The 17,785-nt window shown below is 44.1% G+C and overlaps 1 long non-coding RNA gene across 1 annotated transcript in view; it reads left to right on the top strand.

Moving 5' to 3' along the window:
- The first annotated feature begins 1,073 nt into the window (after window positions 1-1,073).
- The window catches only part of LOC138579631 (uncharacterized), a 54,799-nt gene continuing 38,087 nt past the window's right edge, over window positions 1,074-17,785 (top strand). Inside the window, exon 1 of the long non-coding RNA XR_011304102.1 lies at window positions 1,074-1,271. This is a non-coding gene — a long non-coding RNA (uncharacterized lncRNA). The remainder of the gene's footprint in view (window positions 1,272-17,785) is intronic.

The following is a 17,785-nucleotide window of genomic DNA, read 5'->3' as shown; positions in this document are numbered from 1 at the left end:
ACCGGCATCGGCACCCTTACCAGTGCCGGTAATCCCTTACCTCCAACCTCGTAATGACCCCCAGTTGCTCCAAGGATCTCATCTACAGTCATGCTCAGAGCTTTCTTCCAAGTAGTTGCCAGCTGAGCCCTCGTACATAAAGGAAAAAAGAATGATCGCAGAACATTGGCCATCGAACATGCTGGAAACTGGAGACTCCTTGACAAATCCAAAGAACAAGAACTCACATTTGCCCCCCCCATCCCCCGCACTGGCAACCGCAATGCCATATGTCTTATTACACAGCGCAAATGCGGACAACTGTTAGAAGTGGTTCAACGCTTAATCACCCATGAATGGGCTACAACCACTATTTCCCAAGCACAGGAGTTGGGTGACAACCTGTGCACGTTCCTTTATGAAAAGTTCTAAAAATAACAGCCGTGGCATATTCTAAACAGATGCACTTACCCACTCAGTCCCATCAGAAGGGGTCTACCCCCATCATTAGGCCCCTCCCACTACCTCTCATTCCTCCCAGTCATGGAACCCACTGCCCTGCTACTGACCAAAAGCCTCATTCTCTGCACAGAGAATGGAGGTCTCAGCCTGGCACTAGTCCCCACGGCTGACACCATTCATCCACAGTTTCCCTCTAGCAAAGGAGAGACCCCCCCACAGCTCTGATACGCTCCTTAAACCCTGACCTACCCCGAGCATAAATCCATCAGTTCAGTACCGCACACCCGTTGCTGCTCTGCCATGATGCCCACAAGGTACGGGCCACTCGGTTGACATTCTTGAGTTTTATGACTTTCAGTTCCTTTCAGCACGTTTGTGCACGGCGGGTGACTCGATGCCACTTTATCATGATTTTATACGTTCATTTTTATTATCTGTTACTTTAATTTGGTTCTACTTGTTCTTATTTTGGTTTTCTTGTACTGCCGTTACCGGCTGGAGGGTGCCTGGCTTCCTGCAGCAGACACGCACTGCGGTCTGTTGTTGCTTTCACTCTGCTGCGTGGGAGGGGCTTGGCTAGTGTGAAATACCATGTGCCTACAAGAAGGATCCCGCTTTCGTCAGCGCAGCAGGCTAGAGCCTCACGCGCCAATGTTGTGCCTAAAACGAACCTGTCTGTACTCGCCTGGGCTGCGGAAGGGCTCTGGGAGGGCCATTCTGGGGCTGCGGTGTGTAGACCTCGAGTGGCAATGCAGGAACATCTGTTACAGGTGGCACCAGCGAACATGGTATGGCCTGCAGGTTTTCAACACACGCCTGCTCCTGCTAAGGTATCCTTCCATATGCAACTTGTCTTCTATTAAACACACAGTCCTTAGTGGTGCATGCACTGTCTTGCCATGATTTACTGGAGGAGCATGCTCCAGATATAGCATGCTTCACTGGGACCTGGTTAAACGAACACTCTGGTCTTGCCATAGTACAAGCGCTTCCACCCAGTTATAAAATATTACGGCTTGACTGGCCTATCAATTTATCTATCTATCTATCTATCTATCTATCTATCTATCTATCTATCTATCTATCTATCTATCTATCTATCTATCTATCTATCTATCGATCTATCTATCTATCGATCTATCTATAGCACTGAATCACCCAAAGGCCTCAGAGCACTCACAGGGACAGAGACAAAACATGAAAAACATGAAGAGCAGACAGATGGAAAATCGGAGGGCCAGAGCATAAAAGGCGAGAAGAAAATTACTCAGTGTCGTCATCAAATAACCAAGTCTTGAGCTGCTTTTTAAAGGTGCTAATGGATCCACAGTTTTTTTTTATAGACAAAGGCAGTGAATTCCAAGACTTGGGGGCTCAGAAGCTAAAATGAAAGCTACCAACTCTTTTTAGAAGTTGGCGAGGTGGGACTAGCTCCTGATTATTATTGGATTGCAGATTTCTCCTAAAAGGTGCTTTCGTTATTTTGCCAGAGAGATATTTGGGATCCGTACCAGATAAACATTTAAAAACTATTACAGCACTTTAAAATTTCATTCTTTGACCAACTGGAAGCCAGTGAAGATTCCTTCTCTCGGCCGATATCTTCGAGTGCTTACTTAGGCCATTAACTGCTCTAACAGCTCCATTCTGGAAGGTTTGCAGTTTTCTTATGTTCGATTTAGAGGTGCCCATCAGCAGGCTGTTGCAATAATCGAGTTTAGAATTAACTATAGCGCCAGCTATAACAGCCAGATTGGGCTTGGTGAGATATGGGCGGATTTTCCAGAGAAGGTTAGAGAAAAAGGCAGAGGTAGACTTGAGGTAGGAAGCATGCCTTTTGAAAGAGAGATGAGAATCCATAAAAACGCCTAGCATTTTTACATGGTCAGAGACCACGATGTTGCTGTTGTTGATTTTAAAGCTTCGATAATTATCATCTAAATGTAATCTCTGGGGTATACCGATTATCATTAGCTCGGTTTTGGCCTCATTAAGAGCTAATGAATTAGAGGCCATCCAAACCTGTATAGCTGAAAAAACCTCTTTTACTCTGTGTTCATCTTGTTCATAGTCTCCAGATAGAGTAAATACCAACTGTGTGTCATCAGCGTAATTTGTAACCATGACACGCATGGTTCGTTATATGTCACACAGTGTACTGCCCTCCTTCCTTTGAATCTCTTTTTTGTGAGGCATTTCTAAATTTGGTGGCTGACTTGTGGCTTAAATTTAACAATCTGATAATAGTGGGGGATTTTAATCTAAACATAAACTCTCTAGGGGAACACCCTGTTTTGCGTTTCCTGTCCGGAATGTGTCATCTGGAATTAGCTCAACTGGTATCAGGTGCAACTGGGAATACACTTGATTTTATTTTCTCGCAAACCTCTTCTGTTTTGGTTTTCCCTGCCCTACAATTGGTATGATCTGACCATTTTGCGATTCCCTTCTGCATTAAGGTAGAAACCCCTTCCCAGACCTTCTCCAAGCCCAAAATCTGGAAATGTCGCTGCCGATCAGTTGATGCAGCTGCAGTGTCTCAATCCATAGTATCTAGGCGCCAGGCCCTGCCAGTGGTGGACCTGACTTCTTTGACCCAGGTATTCATTGATACAGCAGGTTTTCTGGCCCCTGTCAGACCATCTAGTCAGCCCGCTTGCCAATCCGAACCATGGTTTGATGATGCGTTAAAACTTCTCTGTCTTAAGAGGCTGCAAGCCGAACGTAAATGGAGAGACTATTCCCTTCAGGCAGATCAAGCCCTTTTCTGTATTTCACAATGCAGTTGTGGCTATTTGAGCTGGTAGGTTCATTATCCTCCACACACCACAGTGGACCTGACAGGGGTTGTCCCCTCACAGGGGCTCTGACTCCCTCTCGAGCGTTTTTACTGAGAACATTTTGAAAATTCACAATTTAATTGCACTCTCGGGTCCAGTCTTGGGGGGTGAGGGAGGGGCTGTAGCAGCATCTGACTGCCCCACTTGCGGTCATGGGATACCTTCCTTCTGTTCTCAGTGAAGGAGATTGTGAAGGCCACATCCACGTCCATGCTTAAATCCTCTTCAGCCTTGGATCCTATTCCTTTGGCTCTGTGTAGGGATATAATGCTGACTATTGCCCCTTGGGTGACTCAAGCGATTAACCACTCATGCCAGTCGGGATCTATTCCTTCACAGCTGAAACATGTACTGGAGATCCCTCTCTTGAAGAAGCCTTCCTTGGATCCCGCTTGTCCTGCTGATTACCGTATTATTTCACTACTCCCTGTTTAATGAAGCGTTTCAAGTCTTTGCTCTCCTCTCCTGAGCTCCTTTCTGGAATCCTCTCTGTTTTTCAATGCTTTAAGTCTGGTTTCTGTTCCGGTCGAGGCACTGAGAGCATGCTGGTTTCGGTGGTGGATGACCTGGCACTTATCTCAGATCAGGGTGGAGTAGAGGCCCTAGTTTTATTAAATCTGTCGACCACCCTGCTTGCTCGCCTGATCGGGGCAGGGATTACTCAACAGGTTCTATCTAGGTTCTCTGCTTTTCTTGCTGATTGGGCACAAACTCTGTCTCTCCCACCTTTTAATTTGGTATCTGCTCCTCTGTCCTGCGGGGTCCCCCAGGGATCGGGCTTGCCCCCTACGCTAATTAATGCTTACATCCAGCCCCTAGTTGGGCTCATCCACTCCCACGGCCTCCACTGATACTCTTGCGATGATGATACATAGATTATTCTGCACCTCAATCTTTTTCTCAGCTGCAGAGTTGCCTGGAGGACTTGGGTGTTGGATGAGCCAAAATTGTCTGAAGCTAAATGAGGACAAGACCGAGATCATGGTGGTCAGCCCCCTTCCTTTTCTTCTCTCTGGACCCCTGCTTTTTGACCTTCCTCTCTTGGCCCGTGCCCTAGGCCAGTCTCTGTTGTGAAAAATGTGGGGGTAAAAATCGCCTCGCTCTCCTTGGAAGCCCAGGTGGTCTACGTGTGTCAGGCCACGATTCCATGCACCAGCGATGGCAGCACTGGTGCTGAGTGTACAAGACTACAGCAATTATCTCGAACTAGCCCAACCATTATACCTGATCCACCGCATTCAGGTTCTGCAGAATGCGACAGCCAGGCTGTTGGTACATACCCCTTACCAGATGTCAATCTTTCTGGTACTCCGGCAGCTGCATTGGCTCCGTGTGGCCCAGAGGGTGTAGTTTAAATCTTTGTGCATTGTGCACCGGGCCCTCTATGACCAGGGTGCTGAGTACCTACAGTGCAGGTTTCGCCCCTATGTCCCCAACTGCCCTCTTCACTCCCTTGATTCCTGTACCATTTTAACTCCCCTGGTACGGCTCGCATCAGTTAGGGGGGGCGTGTGTTTGCTGTCACTGCCGCTAGGTGCTGGAACTCTCTTCCAGTCTGTCTTCGGGTAACTGCTGATCATCTATATTTCCGCCGGCTACTGAAGACATTTCTTTTCGTCTAAACTATTACAGAGAGTCTGAGCTTTGTAAGTACCTTGCTTAGCGCCATGATGCCCTTGGGTGAACGTGAGCTTTACAAATTCATGTAACATAACATAACAAGGTCATTGACTATAAAAGTGCCCATTGCTCAACTGCTGGACGACAAATATGAGAATAGCTCCAGATAACTCCCTGTCCAAGATGACAATGTAGTACTCTGGGGCACGGTGTCAGCCTAGGCCACTATTGATGGCTTCATCATTAATTTTTATTTATTTATTTGCATTTGTATAGCGCCCTTGCAGCCCACAAGCTATAACCTGCTTTTATGAGGGTAATATAGGATCAGCAGACTCCACATATACCCTTTGTATTCACAGAGCACTTGAGGCTCCCTATGTGGGTTACGTTTCTGGGGTCGCCCGTGGAGGGGGTGGTTATTGCTTAAACATTAAATGTGCTTGTTAGATGTGAACCACTGGTACACCATCCCTAAGTCCATTCCATCAGAAGCAAAAAGCTTCATTCGCCCTTGCATTGCCCTAGCTGCAATGATTAACTATGGGACTGAGGACATAAGTGCCCCTCCTAATAGCAGTGAATGGGCTAAGTCGATATTTGACCAGGAAGGCAGCATGGAGAGAGTGTAACATGTTATCAAATGTAAAGTGCATACCTATTTATTAGCTGAAAACATGGGGGCCTTTCACAAATAGCCTACTATGAGTAACTCTGTCTGATACTGGCTTACTCCTGGAGAAGGCTACTCTATTTAGAAAGAAGTTACAAGGAAACTACTAGGAGTAACTTTGACTTACTACTCAGGATTAAGCCACAGTTACTCATTGTAGCTTCTGTGTGACTCAGCCTCACAGCAGGTAGTGCTCCTTACCTCCATAACTGCATGTGCAGGGTTACTTAGATAAAGTACCCCTTGCCATGGCAACAGGCAAAAGGGTGGGCTTACCAAATCATGCCTGTAACCATAGATGATCAGACGTCAATTGCAAAAGTTATGCATTTCACTTTATTCTGCCCTTTAGACACAATCTTACAGAAAACGTAACTTTTTTCAATAATGCACGCTGAAAGCTAAAGTCCTTCTGGCTTCACTATTTTACTCATCATTGCAGATCTGGAGCCCTGGGGAATTCCCGTTTGGCACCAGATTCCCTACACATCACAAATAAATACATATACAAACTTACAGTTTTCTTGCTCAACTTCTAGAAATGAGGAACTCCGGGACGTCATTTCACCAAAATGCCAGGGGTAGCGAAAGTGACATCACATGACCCTTTACCTCTGGTGACATCACAGGAAGTGATGTCATTTGACTCCCAACCCGAAGTGACATCATGGGAAGCGATAGAACACAACCTTTCACCCCTTTAATGAATCTACCAATTATTGTATAGAATCCCAGAAAGATCAATTATTTGTTATTCCTATTCTTTCTTATTTAGGGTCACTGCTCAAAGTGTTAAACGTGTGGAACCCCCATTCAAAAGAAATGGCAGCCAGAACAGAAACAAAGACCCACATAGTACTGGCCACAGCCCGGGCAGCTTCAATGTAAAAAAACTGTTTTAGGTGGTAGCAAGGGAGAACACAGGCATAGCTAGGGAGAACATAGGGGTCGCAGGCACGACACCTGTGTGGGATGTTCGAACCCACTAGTCTATGCCCTGCAACCTCACTGTGTGCTGCTTGCATCAGAAACAACAGAATGGCCGCTGAAAAGCCTTATATGTGCTACAAATCTTTAAGTGCGCTGGGAAACCTGAAAAATAGGCCGCCAATCCATTTTGCCTATGTCGGTGGTAACACGGGAGACCACTGCCAAGACCTATCATTTGGCTTCTCACAGAGTAAAATGGAACTACTTGAAAAAGCAGTGCTGCATTGCAAGGGAAACCCAGAATTGCTTTAAAAATCAGTTTTTCCTTGGCTGTGGAAAGTGCAAAATTATGGTTCCCAAACATCACAAAAGATCCAACATCCTTGTTGGGTGTTAATCATCACTTTATTTAAAAAATCCACCTAAGCGCAATGTCAGCAGAAGTATATTTTATCAGAAGAAAATCCACATTCAAAGATGCTTGCATTGGAAAAATATGTCAGAAATGGGCATAGGGTTACTTAGATGAAGTACCCCTTGCCATGGCAACAGGCACAAGGGTAGGCTTACCAAATCATGCCTGTTACCATAGATGATCAGACGTCAATTGCAAATGTTATGCATTTCACTTTATTCTGCCCTTTAGACACAATCTTACAGAAAACGTAACTTTTTTCAATAATGCACGCTGAAAGCTAAAGTCCTTCTAGCTTCACTATTTTACTCATCATTGCAGATCTGGAGCCCTAGGGAATTCCCGTTTGGCACCAGATTCCCTACACATCACAAATAAATACATATACAAACTTACAGTTTTCTTGCTCAACTTGTGCCTTAAAATCAAAGTATGGAAAATAAGAGACTTCCCATCAAAAGCAATATAGGGTGACAATTCAATCTCTATGTTTTAAAAAGGCTGGAATTAAGAGATTTGTGGCTATATTTGTAAAAAATGTAAATTGTATTTTAGAAAAAGACTATTTTAAACATTGTTTTAAAAGTAAGTTAAAGCCAGCCACACTGAGCTTCAAAGACATTCCACAGTTTCTCCCAAACAAAAGAATCTTCCCCCCTGCTCTCTGCTGAGGAACTGGCAGGGAGGTGTGAAAGGAAGTGGGAGGGGACTTTGGCCTGTTGCTCTGACAGGAGACAAATGACTCCCTTGACTGAAAGGAAATGCTAATTTGGGTGTCGACAGAAAACAACTGCTGGCAGGAAGAAGCCTGGGACTGCTCTGGCCCAGCCAAACCATGGGCGCGGGGACAAACAATTTTGTTTATTCTGAAAGCACAGAAAAGCATATTTTGAAAAAGACTCATAGAAAACTGTGGCAAACTGGTAAAAATCTGTAATTTATAGGTTATTAAAATGAAAATGTTGCTCACGTTTTAAAACCACTCTGGAATTTGTGCGATATTCAGAGACAGAACTATCAAAATGTTGACTTTGTAGCAGTTGTGATAATGCTAAAAATATGAAACTTCACAGGAGTATGCCCAGATGTTATGTGCATGTATGTGGAAAAATGTGTACATATCTGACACTGGGTAAACAACCAAAAGCGCGAAAAACTGTCATTTGTGAACCAAAACTCTTAAAAAGATGGATATGTGCCTTATTTAATTTGGGATGTAAATAATAATAATAATAATAATAATAATAATAATAATAATAATATTATTTTATTATTAGGAGAGAGGGAATACTTTGACCAATCAGTTTCCTAGAGGGTGGGCATAGTATAATCAGCCTATCCACCCCCTTGAGAAATACATAAATAGGGACTGTTGAGGACCTAGACAGACACACACATTCACCCATTAACTGATTTACCGGTGAAGCGCTCTGCAGGAAGAACCCAGATCCAGACTCCATAACTGTGAAAGCAGAAGGCCCATTCCAAAGCTGAACCCTTCTCAGCTGGCCTTTAAAATCTTGCAACCTGATTTTAACCACAAACTTCCAAGGAGCACAACCAATTCAACAGCCAGGCTGTGCTGTTTTTCTGCTTCTTGCCAAGAACTCTTGCTAGAACCCAGAGATCCAAACCAGTAGAGCAGAGCTGTAACCCAGAACCAACACGTCAGATCCAGTCCAAGAGGCCGTGCAGAGACCAGAGTGCCTTGCTGAGTGCAGTACCAAGTGCCTGAATCCTGTCTGGTGGCTAGCAGATTCCAGTCCAAACCTTTGACCAGATCTTGACGGGCCTATTCCAAAACTATAGTTGTGAATATTTAGCACAGAATTGTCCATAGCCAATCTCTTATCTTTAAGTAATCCTATCCAACCCATTCTATAATATCCAGAACTGCATTGTAGAATCTCTTTTGTCTGTCCTGAATACTTCTTTCATCCATATAATTCTGTGATAATTGTAGTGATAAATCATCTTTGCGCTAATATATATTTGCTGAAGAAAGGCAAGTGTTGCAGCGGGCAAAGATCAGACAGAGGCGCCTCTGGACTGGTGGCTGTACCGTTGGTATCTCGCATCTTCATAGCCCCTTAGTGTAAAGCCAATCCTTGTTTGTAATCTTCAAAAGCGCATCTTTCATTTGAAATCTTGACTCTTTTTGAGAAAAATCGACCTTTACTAAAACCTTCATAACTTCTGAACTGCACATGCTAGGAACGAAATTTTGAAGCTAGCATCCTCAGCTATCAAACGAACCCAGAACCGCACTCCTTATAGTTTTGCCGCAATTGCGCTTAACGCGCGCTGAAAAGTTTGCCGCGATTCTGCATTTGGCTCAATTTCATCCCATATAAAATGGCCATTCTTTGCATTTAACCTCTGAATTCAGTTTCCAACCTGCTAGTCATTCAACCATAATTGCTAGTGTTTACCTGAACCTATCCAAAGCGGCTCCCACTAGTTCTGAATCCACTTTAGAGAATTAAATACATTTTTAGTGTTTTTCCCATTCATTCAAAACTACATACAAAAGCTTTTCACCTGTTTTAAATCATTCCTGTTTCTCTCTAAACTTGCTGGGGGAATTGGGATTGAAACTGCATTTAAGAGTGTGTATTCCTGAAACCTGTTTTCTCTCCTTCCGTCTCTATATTGCATATTAGGGAGAATTGAGTAGTGTCAGGGGGAAAGAGTGATTACATTGCATTTGATTGAATTCATATCAAGTTTTATTTCTGTGCTGCATTAATCTCATATCATTGCATTTGACTGAACCCCACAAAGTTATTCTATGCTACATTATTCTTTTCATCCATACTCCTATTGATTAAAGAGATTGTTGACTGTAATATCACCCAACGCTGATCAATGTATAAATATTAATCGTGTGAGATCCAGATTTTGTTCATAATTCATAAAAGTGTGATATATATATTATTCAAATCCATCAAATAAATATTTTAACTTTGCAAAACAACCTTCTTCTTGATTCAGTGAGACCAGGGGGATTCAAAGAGAGGGGCGTGATATAAGGGTACATCATTCTGAAATAAAATAATTTTAGACATAAAAATATATAATTAAGGGTTCCAGCTGGGCATCTCACGCTAGGCATTGATTTAGGTGGAGTGCTGGATGGAAACCACTTACACCTGGCGACCCCCAAATGACGTCCCAGGAGGAACTGATGCTTATTAACAAGTGGGACACAATGCTGAAGTCTTGATATCCATTCAGAATTCATGGCTCCTGCCAATATTCTCCGGTCTAGCCAGGGATCCTGATACCTATCAGGATTTCATTGTTTGTCCTGGCACTCCACGCTCCCATGATCCCTCCCCAACCCTTATCTTTTGTTGGCAGTTCCACCATGCTCGCCCATGCTCACCAGCCAGTCCTTCATCGCTTCCCTGCTTCAGTGGAGCTGCCTTCTCCTTGGATTCTCAGGACTCTCTCTCTATGCCATGGAAATGAATAATGGACTTAACTTCCTCAGCACCCAAGAAGTGCAGTCCTTTCTTCATTTCCATGGATTGGAGAAGCCGGGGAGCCAGAAAGTAAGCAAACCCACCAGAGCTGGGCATGCCTTGGATATGACCCGAATTCCAATAGCCATATTGCCGGGGGTCAGCTATAAATTCAACCTCTTATGTGACCCTAAGCCCTCCTTATGTGCCCTGGTTTCGCTTGTACCTTAAAGTAAGAATTCAAGGTACATAAGAGGCTGTATTGGCCGCTTTTGTGGTCAAGAATTGTTAATTATTACACTTGCACTGTTCACACAATCTGTGAGGTATAGGAAACTGCAGCTCAAAGGCTGGTTCTTAGGGCCTGTAGACTTTTGAGAATGCTGCATTCCGAATCTCCTGCCAGCACAGAGCTTACCCACTGTGAATTCTCTTTAACTGCCAACGCGAATTTATCTTCTAAACTTCTGTATACCTGTACAAACTTGATACTATAAGAATGACATGGGTTATAATATCTTCATAGACTCCCCACCCTCGAGCCCCACCATGTCTAATGGGCCCGTAACGCTCGTCAAATGCCCTCGCTGAGCTCAAGCCTTTACTTTACCTTGGTCTTCAGAACTCATAAAGCCCAGTACAGCCCTCCAGCTGGCTGAATAAAGCTTAATTAGAGGCGTTGACTACTGTACACAAGAGGTTATGTAACAAGTCTTGCCCAAATGTGCATAAAGGATAGCAAATCCAGTCTACAGTGCCAACAATATAAGAACACTCATTCTAAAATGTAGGACTTCTTGGATTGCAAATAATGGATCCTAATGACTAGAATTAATTGACATGCAATACTATATGTAATGGGTATCTTTATCATACCCCTTAAGAAATCATGATTTCTGCTGATGAAGATGGGGTGCGGTGTTATTAGTAAAGGAAAATTGCCTAATGCTTGCAACTGAATTCAGTAGAAGCTTCCTGCTGCGTTTGTACCATGTAATGTCAGAAAACTCATCCTAGAGACAACCAAAGAGTAAACACATTTACACCTGGTATGCCTTTTAGCTTGTCCCTCACAATTGCTGTTTTGCATTCATTAATGCCTTGTGGATTAAATGAACAGTTGATTTTTGTTGCTGAGAACAGGTACTTTTTGTCTGTGATTTTAACACGCATGTTTATATGCACAATTTTATGGTTACATGTCTTTTAAACATTTTTCATTGAAAAGATGTTTGAATGAAAATGTTTAATTGAAAACTTTTTCACCTAATGTAGATTAATGACATTATTAATCGAAAACCTGTACACCAAATTTTTCATTTTTTTTAATCGGCCCCCCAGCCCCTGTTTTCTGCCCTTTAAAACACCCCAAACATTCCCAAATATGTTTTTATTTTTTTTATTGGGGAGTCATTGGGGGGTCCCCCAAACCCTGGTTTTCAAAATGTAACCCTTTACCTCATACAAACATAGATACATATATTTTCGATAAAGTAATTCAGTGAAAGATTTTTTTCTATGAAACAATCTTTCAATGAACATGTTTCCGTGAAACATCTTTCAATGAAAAATGTTTCAGTGAAAAGACTGTATACCAAGAATTTGACTTTACTGATGCACTTAACGCAAACGGGACTGAACCGGTGAAGAAATGGTGCTGGGAAGCTAAGTGGGGCGCAGGTCAAGGGAGGTGGCGAGTAGATGTGATATGCACTTGTCACAAGAGGTGCTGTTGAACAAGCTAAACGGATGCTTGAGAAAAGAACTAAATGGAATCGAGCAGGTGACTTGCCATGAGAGCAAAGCACTTCCCCCTTGAGGTGGTAAGTAGGCGAAGCACCCGCTTGGCACGTCAGGTGCAGAGGGGCCAAACAGAACACTTGATGTGTGGAGACGAGATGGGCCAGTGGAGGTTTCCCACATGAGATGTTCAGCAGGAGAAAAAAAACCTTGTTTATAGAGGAGATAAGCAACCGAGCAGAATCTTTGCCGCCTAATGGGTCGGCAAGAAAGATGAGCATGTACTCCAAAAGGTGCTTAGAAGCCAAGAGGAGCTCTTGCAAGCCAGGCGCTAAACCGCCAAGAAGACCACTTGATCCAGTATTCTTCAGGAAGCCAAAATAAGTGCTTGCTGGCGAAGGTCTCATGGAGTCTTGAGGAGCACTTGCTACGTGAGGTTCTAAGAAGCCAGAATTGACCTCTGAAAGTAAGGGTATTGGGAAGCCTTCAAGTGCTCTTGACGTATAAGAGGCTTCATATGGAGTATGTGCACGCCATATTCTCAGTTTGGTGGGAAAGTGGAGGGAAAACCTCCAGCACTTGAATGGAGGCTTTCTACCCTGTCTTTACCTCGAAAAATTGAGTATTTTCCACAGGCCGCCTTACCACCCACACAGAATACTCCAAAACCCCAGTGGAGCCCTCTAGGACTCCATGAATGGGGATTGTCACCTTGCCAATTGTAGTCTGGTGGATTTACTGCTGATACAAGTGGAGGTAACAGTATCAGCTATTAGCACCATGGTTGCTGCCGGTATTGTAACGAGTCCGCCATGGTGCAATGGGGAATTACCACCCCATTCCAAGGTTGGCGGGGCGGTAATTCCCCATGCACCATTGGCCCTTCGCCATTCCCATTTTTGCCCCATAGGGCTCAATGGGAATGGGGAAGGCGGTAATTTCGGTAACGCAAATTGTGGTACCGTAATTACCTCAAGGTCCCTTTGCAGGTGCCTACTTTAACGGCTGGTCCAGACCAGCCGTTAAGGTCGGGAGCCACAAAGGGACCTCGTAATTAGGCGCTAAGGGGTTAACAGCGCTGCAGCCTTTTACGGCGCCGTTAACCCCTTAGCGCCAGGGTCGTAATGAGGCCCTCAGAGTTTGGAAGATGTATCCATGGGCAAATCTTCTGAAATCATAATGTGGCCCACAGTGTTTAATAGCTGGACAGAATACGGGCAAGCTTGAAGGGTCCAAGGGCTATCCATATGAGAGGGGGGCCTCATATGTAGTAAACAATTACGCGGACACACTCACTCATGGAAGACACAATCAGAGAGTATCACGCAACATTTCCATTAATTATTGCAGCTGTTCAAGAGAGGAAGGATTGCTCAGGGGTAGCGCGTTTGTGTTGGAAGCAAGACAATGCGGCGCAACACAGGTTCTTATCCAGATTCTGCACATAGAAACCACTCGCTGATATTTAGCATGTTACAAATGAACAATCAAAGAAAAATATTTTATGTAAATCTTAAAGAATGATTATTTTATTTTCTGTATGAGATGTTTAATTTTTGTATGGAATATGTGTAAAGTTTTAATTAACTGTAACACATTAAATAAAAAAATAAATATATAAAATAAAAGTTGAAGAGGGACCTTGTGTTGGTAGGAACTGAGAATCTGGAATCCTTGTGTTGGGAACTCTGGGATAAAGGCACACTGGATGATAAACCTAAAGAGAGTGAAGCCGAATGGAAAGACTGAGAGAAACAAGAAGCTCAACAAGAGGTTAAGAAAGTACACAAAGAAGAACAGTAGCAAGAAGGAGACTTATGGGACAAAGGTTGCCAACCCTGCGGATTAGACACTACTTACATGAAAGACGTTTCGCATGCATGAAGGAAGTTATTCCCAAAGTAGATATGATATTCACCAATAAGATTACTACATTAACACCAACATTAATAGGATTCCTGGCTTTTTTGGTGTCGTTGTGAAACACTCCACAGTAATGGCTTTAGTTGTCATTTTAAGCTTCTTAATGCTGCTCTATTGAAAAAGTACCTTGTTTCTGGTTTAATAATCCATAAAAGGGACAACTGCACACAATTCACAGTGACCGCTAGACGTATACTTTGGCAGTATATGCATTTTACATGGCTGTTAACCAGGAAAACATCTTATAGACTGGTTTCACAGCATGGAAAATGTGCCTTTTAGGATTATGCCTTATTGTGCCAGCACAGGGAGCACATTAAAAAATACAGTATAGGTGCTAAGGATATGGACCATGTCCATGAGTCCTTCACCTTCTTCTCCTTTATCCAAATCCTTCTCCTTTGTTCTAATCAGTCCTTCTCCTTTGTCCTAGTCCTTCTCCTTTGTCACAGTACTTCTTGACCTTTGTCTTACTCATTCTCCTTTGTCCTTCTTGTTCTACTTCTACTTCACCCCAGTCATCCTTCAGACACCCCATTCCTTCTTCTTCTCCGTTGTCACAGTTCTTCTCCTTTGTCACAGTTCTGTTCTATCTGCTTCATCCTAGTCCTTCTTCTCCTTAGTGCCAGTCCTTCTCCTTCAATCCAGTCCTCCCCCTTCATCCCAGGTCTTCTTCTCCTTCAACCAAGTTCCTCCCTTTCTCCCTAGTCCTTCTCCTTCTATTTTGTCACAGTTCCTATACTATTTCGTCCCAGTCCTTCTCCTTTGTTGTAGTCATGTTCCTTCTGCTTCATTTTAGTTCTTCTCTTCTACTTAATGCCATTCCTTCTACTCCTTTGCCTTTCTCCTTCGTCCTGTTTTTCCCCTTCTCCCCAGGCCTCCTTCTCCTTTGTCACAGGTATTCCCCCTGCTTCATCCCTGTCCTTCTCCTTTGTCTCAGTCCTATAACTTCTGCTTCCGCCTAGTCCTTCTTCTTCTCTTTAGAGCCAGTCATTCTGCTTAAAACCCATCCTCCTCCTTCATCCAAGGTATTCTCCCTCATCCCAGATCATCCCCTTCTCCCCAGCCCTTCACATTTTCCTCTGTTACAATTCTCCGCGTTCATATCAGTCCTTCTCCTTTGTGCCAGTCCTTCTCCTTGATCCATGTTTTTCTTCTTCTATGTTGTAGTCATTCTCCTTCTCCTTTGTCCCAGTTCTTCTACCTCTCCTTCATCCTATTTCATCTCCTTAATCACATTCTTTCTCCTTCATCCCAGTTATTCTCCTCTGTCCCAGTCTTTCTGCTTTTCCTTCGTTCCAGTCCTTCTTCTCCTTCATCACAGTGCTACTCATTCGTCACTGTCCTTCTCCTTCACCCTCGTCATTCCCCTACACCCCAGTCCTTCTCCTTTGTCCAAGTTTTTCTCCTTCTCCCTGTTCTTCTCCTTCATCGCAGTCTATCTCTTTCTTTGTCCTAGTCCTCCTACTACGTCATTTCAGTCCTTCTCCCTAGTCCTTCTCCTTCGTCCCAGTCCTTCTCTTTTGTCACAGTCTTTCTCCATCGTTGTCCCAGCCCCTCACACTATTTATGTCAGTTCATCTTATTCATGCCAGTCCTTCTCCATTGTCCCAGTATACACTCCTATGTCCCGTCCCTTTTCCTCCATACTTATGGGGGTCCGTCCTATGGGGGCAGGCCCAAAACATTTTTAGCACAGCATAAAAGAGTAGCTTTCCCTTTACAAAATGTATGCTTTGCACAGTAAGCGCAAGAGAGAGAGCGTGGCTAGCCCTGCTGACTCTGCCTCCAGCAACACCTGTCAGTCCGTTTATCAACTTTCACGGAACTAGACACTTTTGCACGGCATGCACATTTTTACTGCGCACTTGATTTTCTGAGGAGTTTTGCCCTCAAATGTCCTATTCTTCGCCACACGGAAACACAAGGCAGGCTTTTATGATGAGCATAACTGTTTTTTCCACGTTCAGCGAATTCCCATGCATGTTGTTTCCAGTGCCTATCCCTCAAGCACAAGTTGGTTGCCTGCTTGTCTTGAAAACTTTGTCTCCCCAGACAGCGCAAGAGGTTGGCTCGGTGGATCATAATAAAGAATTTGTCTCCTCACAATCTTCAAGACTTCAGGTAAACCAGGCACCCCGCAGGAGTGGGAGGGAAGCAAGACCTGTAGCGGTTAGCCTCCGCATTACCGGAGTCCACACCAATGACATGTTAGCTTCCACCTGTGGAAGCACTGAGGTCCTCTCAGGGACTTTGACCGGAGCGGTCACGAAGCTTCTCAGGCTGTTACCAGTGGGAACACACAGGGCTCCACGGGGCACAGTACTGGGTTGGCTAGACCCAAGGTGATGCCATAGAGTCAAAAGCCTACCAGGCTAAAAGAGCCAGAGGGTCCTCGACCTCCGAGAGAGAGTTCTGAGGGCTTGTCAATTTTTACCGAGGCTTGCCCCAAGGACCATGAAGGGTTTATGAGCAAGAGGAACTCTGCTTTGATCAAGACTTTTGTGTCTTCAGTTCCACTCGTAAAATGGGATCCACAGCTGCGTCATCTCGTGAAACAAAACCACACGCTTCCACAGGGGTGGTGCCATTACAAGTGTTGCTACAGCCTTCCATCAAAATGGTAGCTAAAGACCAGGCCAAGCACAAGGCTAGCTCCTTCTTGGTGTCCCGAGCAGCTGAGGAGATTTCTGAGTTTTCTTCTCCAGATTGTTTCCACATCAGATCAAATTCCCCTTCCACCCACTGTGAGCAACGAGGATTTTGTAAGGATGGAGTGGTCCCAGATGTCTTTGTGGTCAAAGTTGTAGCCTATTCCATCTTCCTCTAATAGATATGGGTTTCCTCCGCCAGACAGACACGATACCTGATACCTCAGCCTTCATGGACCCCTGTGGCTTCTTCATCATAGACTCTTACCACGTGTGCTCAACCTCCCTTCTCTGGTGACAGGTTTTTCAGAAAATGTCAATGCATTATATGCTCAGACCGGTATCTAGTCTATACATCGAATGCCTTTCCATCGAAGTATTTTGCATCAAGGGGTTTGCAATGAAAAAATATGCATCAAATGCATTTTATTGAGGGGTAAAGGGTTAATTTTTTTGTGGTGGGTCTTAAAGGGTAAAAAGCTGGAGGTTGGGGGGGCACCCCACATACATTTAAAAAAGGAAAATGCATTTTGAATCAAATTTTTTTGTTGCAAAAAATTTGATGGAAATGTCCTTTGATGCAAAAAATTCGATGGAAAGACCATAAACCGCTCAGACCCTATGAAGGGAAGCTTCAAGGGTCTTATCAGAGAGATCATCCCTCAGCCCGCTCCTGGTCTTCAGGACCCTCCTGCACCAACAGTCCCCCTTTCAGTCAAGCCATCCGTTTCCACAGTTCTGGGCCCATTGGCCAGACGATGTCCAATAAAGGAGGTTTCCGAGCCTGTGACATCTTCTCATACGGTGCCCGAAGCGCCTCAAGGAGTCAGTCTCGATGAGGAACCACTAAAGAGCACTGATCTTCACAGGACACTGATGACGGCGATGCTGCTGACGAGAGCGAAGAAGAGGCCTGGCTTGTCATAGAAGGATGGTGGGTGTTCAGGATTTCCTGGGATTTTCACTTAGGGAAAAGTCTGACGTTAAGCATGGGTGCTTTCAGGCGTGTTATCGCTTAACAAAGCTGACAAATCCGGCATTCCATTATAGAAAGATGTTTTGGTGGAAGCTAAGGCTTTGTGGAA

This window comes from Ambystoma mexicanum, chromosome 3p (assembly GCF_040938575.1).
Source record: "Ambystoma mexicanum isolate Mex_15411 chromosome 3p, UKY_AmexF1_1, whole genome shotgun sequence".
Lineage (NCBI taxonomy): Eukaryota > Metazoa > Chordata > Amphibia > Caudata > Ambystomatidae > Ambystoma > Ambystoma mexicanum.
This window is presented reverse-complemented; position numbering and strand designations above follow the sequence as displayed.